Here is a 6,022-nt window from a genome sequence, read left to right on the forward strand (position 1 = left end):
CTGAGTTTTTATTGTAGTTGGGAAGTCATGTCTGGGTCGAATACTACAAGGGAGAAATGGGTTGCACTTTTTACGGTACTGAAATCACCAGGTATTTTACATTGCATCAAGTAGAAAATAATTTGGTACCAGATAGTAGCAAACGTATAAGTGCTGGAAAGTGAATGCCATTTCTTTGTCATGTTGCTCAGGCTTTGTTGGGCAACTGGCTGCCTGGCGAGGCCCCCCTTTTGTAGGCGCGCAGATCAATTAGCCCCCAAAAAACTCAAACTCAGTCAGGGTCTCAACTTTGAGAGTTAGAACAGTACACAAGGTGCAATTTCAAAATGTGGTTGCGCATCAGCAGTTAGTTTCTTGTTATGTCAGTCACTGACAGTCACTCAATTAGCCAGGTCAGCTAAAAATGTTCAGCTGTCTAGACCACTTTATCAATCTATCTACATGTGTAGTAATCATGTTTCAATTACCAACCAGGGGCCTCCATTGATTTTGTTAGTCACTCTCACTCATATATTAAAAATGGCAAACATTTCTCTCCATCCCATGGCAAAATAAGTAGAATTGCAAAAAAATTCTCTAAGCCCCATGGCAAAATGTGTAGAATTGCAGGAAATGAATTCTAATATGTATTTTTTCTCTCTTCTGTCACTAATGTATGCACTCACTACTAACTGGAAGTCGCTCTGGATAAGAGCGTCTGCTAAATTACTAAAATGTAATGTAAAATGTTGTTACTTAACATCCCAGCTTTACCATACTACGTAATGGTCACCAGGGGGCAGGTGCTACGATAGATATATGTATTTCATTTTTTATTTAACCTTAATTTAAGTCAGTTAAGAACAAATTCTTATTTACAATGACGGCCTACCAAAAGGCAAAAGGCCTCCTGCGGGGACGGCGCTGGTATTAAAAATAAATAAAATATATATATAGGACAAAACACACATCACGACAAGAAACAACACAACACTACATAAAGAGAGACCTAAGACAGCAACATAGCAAGGCAGCAACACATGACAACACAGCATGGCAGCAACACAACATAACAACAACATGGTAGCAACAACATTGTAGTAGCACAAAACATGGTACAAACATTATTGGGCACAGACAACAGCACAAAGTGCAAGAAGGTAGAGACAATAATACGTCACACAAAGCAGCCACAACTGTCAGTAAGAGTGTCCGTGATTGAGTCTTTGAATGAAGAGATTGAGATAAAACTGTGCAGTTTGAGTGTTGTTGCAGCTCGTTCCAGTCGCTAGCTGCAGCGAACTGAAAAGAGGAGCAACCCAGGGATGTGTGTGCTTAACCTTTAACAGAATGTGACTGGCAGAACGAGTGTTGCATGTGGAGGATGAGGGCTGCACTAGATATCTCAGATAGGGGGGAGTGAGGCCTAAGAGGGTTTTATAAATAAGCATCAACCAGTGGGTCTTGTGACGGGTATACAGAGATGACCAGTTTACGAGGAGTATAGAGTGCAGTGATGTGTCCTATAAGGAGCATTGGTGGCAAATCTGATGGCCGAATGGTAAAGAACATCTAGCCGCTCGAGAGCACCCTTACCTGCCGATCTATAAATTATGTCTCCGTAATCTAGCATGGGAAGGATGGTCATCTGAATCAGGGTTAGTTTGGCAGCAGGGGTGAAAGAAGAGTGATTATGATAGAGGAAACCAAGTCTAGATTTAACTTTAGCCTGCAGCTTTGATATGTGCTGAGAGAAGGACAGTGTACCGTCTAGCCATACACCCAAGTACTTGTATGAGGTGACTACCTCAAGCCCTACACCCTCAGAGGCAGTAAAAACACCTGTGGGGACAGAGGCATTCTTCTTACCAAACCACATGACCTTTGTTTTGGAGGTGTTCAGAACAAGGTTATGGGTAGAGAAACTTTGTTGGACACTAAGAAAGCTTTGTTGTAGAGCATTTAACACAACATCCGGGGAGGTGCCAGCTGAGTATAAGACTATCATCTGCATATAAATGGATGAGAGAGCTGCCTACTGCCTGAGCTATGTTGTTGATGTAAATTAGGGAAGAGCGTGGGGCCTAGGATTGAGCCTTGGGGTACTCCCTTGGTGACAGGCAGTGACTGAGACAGCAGATTTTCTGACTTTATACACTGCACTATTTAAGAGAGGTAGTTCGCAAACCAAGCCAAAGACCCCTCAGAGACACCAATACTCCTTAGCCGGCCCACAAGAATGGAATGGTCTACCGTATCAAAAGCTTTGGCCAAGTCGATAAAAATAGCAGCACAACATTGCTTAGAATCAAGGGCAATGGTGACATCATTGAGGACCTTTTTCAGTGACACATCCATAACCTGATCGGAAACCAGATTGCATACCCGAGAGAATACTATAGACATCAAGAAAGCCAGTCAGTTGATTATTGACAAGTTTTGCCAACACTTTTGATAAACAGGACAAAATAGAAATAGGCCTGTAACAGTTAGGAGCATCCTTATCTCCCCTTTTAAATATAGAACAGGGGGTTATTCATTACGCCGATTATTTTGCAAAAACTTTCTTAAACAGAACGAAACGGGAGGGAAACTCGTTGCAACTGTTTTGGACTGATGATTACAGATTGCAAAGAAGTTGAATATACTGCTACGTCACTGGGTATTTCACTGCGGTCAAGTGAGCCGACACGCGAAAAACGCATGGTGCGTTCAACACAAGTGGGAACTCGAAAGAAAACCGAGGTCAAATCATGACGTCAGTGATCTTAACGTCGGAAAGTCTGAGCTCTAGAAAGAGGCCCGAGTTCCCGACTTGGAAGTTCGAGTTGGATGACCGTTCAAACCAAATTTCCCCAATCGGAGCTCGTTTTTTTCTCGCGATTCCCGTTATCTTGAACGCACGGAATTCTGAGATTTCCACGTTTTGAATTCCGAGCTCCAAGTTTTTTTGAACGCGGCAGCAGTCAAGCTATCTGCGCTTAGCTTCCTCCTGAATTTGGTGCGCGAATACCCAACACTTTACGGCATCGCGTATTTTCTTGTAAGGATAGAGCAGATAGACAATAGCTACAAATCATTCCAATCAAACAGTTTGAAGCACAGATATTCAATCTTCCATAATCAAAATTATACCAAATCGTTTATTTCACTTTTGCTCCTTTTGAAAATGTACTTTGATATCACGGGTAGCGAGAGGCTGCAGTAGCCTAACAAGCGTGCTGTTTAGAAAATGTTCAATTGTGAAAGCAAGACGTGTTTACAGTCATGACATAATATATATATATACACACACACACACACACACACACACACACACACACACACACACACACACACACACACACACACACACACACACACACACACACACACACACACACACACACACACAGAGCAAGATCTAATTGAGCTTAATATGTTTTCTTTGTGTTTCATTAAAGATGAATTATATAATTATGTTTAGTGTTAAATAACTACATTTAGTTGATCTGTCCCACATTCTTTATCTGTATCATTTTTGAAAGTATTGAACAAAAATATAAATGTAACATGCAGCATTTTCAACGATTTTACTGAGTTACAGTTCATATAAGGAAATCAGTCAATTGGAATAAATGTATTAGGCCCTAATCTATGGATTTCACATGACTGGGCAGGGGTGCATCCATGGGTGGCCTGGGAGGGTACAGGACCACCCACTTAGAATTTGTTCTTAACTGACTTGCCTAGTTAAATAAAGGTGAAATAAAATTAAATAAAACTTAGGAGTCATGTCCAGACAATCAGAATGAGTTTTTCCCCACAAAAGGGCTTTATTACAGACAGAAATACTCCTCAGTTTCATCAGCTGTCCGGGTGGCTGGTCTCAGACGATTGCACGCTCCCTCAAAACTTGAGACTGCTGTGACATTGTGTTGTGTGACAAAAGTGCAGATTTTAGAGTAGCCTTTTATTGCCCCCAGCACAAGGTGCACCTGTGTAATGATCATGCTGTTTAATCAGCTTCTTGATATGCTACACCTGTCAGGTGGATGGATTATCTTGGCAAAGGAGAAATGCTCACTAACAGGGATGTAAATACATTTGTGCACAACATTTGAGATAAATAATATTTTTGGACGTATGGAACATTTCTGGGAACTTTTATTTCAGCTCATGAAACATGGGACCAACACTTTACATGTTGCATTTATATCTTTGTTCAGTATAGTTATATTACAGTGAACTTTGATGACGCCTATGTAAAAAATATATATAAAATAGCTGTAAAAATGGTTGGTATACTTTTTTAATTTTTTATGTGTGACACTAGTAGATCATAAATCCAGGGTGATGACCATTTTATGCCAGTTTAAAATATTGCTTAAAATAATTGGTTATTCTACACTGAATGTACAAAACATTAGGAACACCTTCCTAATATTGATGCACCCACATTGCCCTCAGAATCATCCGTCGTGGCATGGACTCTACAAGGTGTTGAAAGCGTTCCACAGGGATGCTGGCCAATGTTGACTCCAATGCTTCCCACAGTTGTGTCAAATTGGCTGGATGTCCTTTGGGTTGTGGACCATTCTTGATACACACGGAAAACTGTTGAGAGTGAAAAACCCAGCAGCGCTGCAGTTCTTGACACACTCAAACCGGTGCGCCTGGCACCTACTACCATATCCCGTTCAAAGGCACATACATCTTTTGTCTTGCCCATTCACCCCGCACACATACACAATCCATATCCCTTAAAAATCCTTCTTTAACCTGTCTCCTGCCCTTCATCTACACTGAGTGAAGTGGATTTAACACGTGACATCAATAAGGGATTATAGTTTTCACCTGGATTCACCTGGTCAGTCTATGTCATGGAAATGTTTTGTATACTCAGTATATTAAAGTGAACTTTGAGGGTATATAACTCAAGTTTTCCACAGACAAAATGTCTGGTAAACATATTTTGAGATGTGAGCCACTAGTAGATAATTAATCCAGTGTGATGACTGTTGCATACCATACGATGCCCATATTATGCCAGTTTAAAGATGTTTTGTCACATGTGAGCCACTAGTAGATCAATCATCCATTGTCATCAATATCGCAAAGCATAACATGCTCATATTATGCCAGTTCCAACATGGGAAAAATACTTGTTTTGTCCTATTATAATGAACTTTGAGGGATTCTAATTCAACTGTAACACAGTAAAAATGGATGGTAAAAATGTTGTCACGTGTGCTACTAGTTGATCAATAATAATTTTTGACTGACTTAATTTAAATCTTTTTAAAGAATTTGTATTAATTTAATGAAATGATATATGTTATAGTTTGAAAACAAATCTAACCCTGTACAGTGAGTTGGTTCTCTCTTCAGGTTGGAGTCTCTTCTGCTCCTCTTCTGTTAATTGGCTACAATGGTGTACATCCTCCTTTCTTCTCACCTTCTTCAAATTCTCCCCCAACATCACAAGGAAGTAATGGTGCGCCATGTTAATCACACTGTATTACTGATATACTAGTGGCACTCGTCACAAAATGTTTACCATCCATTTTTACTGTGTTAAAATTGAATTACAAACTCAAAAAAATGTCACTGTAATATACAGTAAATGTATTTTTCCAATCTTGTAGCTGGCATTGTATGGTTTATAAAGATACAATTTTGTTGAGGATAGATCAAACAAATGTAGTTATTTAACACTTTAAACAAAATTCTAAACTCTCTTTAATGAAATACAAAGAAAAACATCAAGCTCACTTAGATCTTGCTGTGAAACTGTGTGTGTATGCACTGTGTTTGTACGTCATGACTGTAAACACATTTTGCTTTCACAATTGAACATTTGTTTAAACAGCACCCCCGCTGGGCTACTGCAGCTTCTGCAGCCTTACTCTACACGGGATATCAAAGAAAGTTTTGATAAAGCGAGAAATTTGATCATTTTGATTATGGAAGATTGAATAAGTGTGCTTCAAACGGTTTGCTTGGAATGATTTGTAGCTATCGTCTCCATTTATTTTTTCTAAATTGTTTTATCTATCGTCTC

Source organism: Salmo salar, chromosome ssa09, assembly GCF_905237065.1.
Source record: "Salmo salar chromosome ssa09, Ssal_v3.1, whole genome shotgun sequence".
In the NCBI taxonomy this organism is placed as follows: domain Eukaryota; kingdom Metazoa; phylum Chordata; class Actinopteri; order Salmoniformes; family Salmonidae; genus Salmo; species Salmo salar.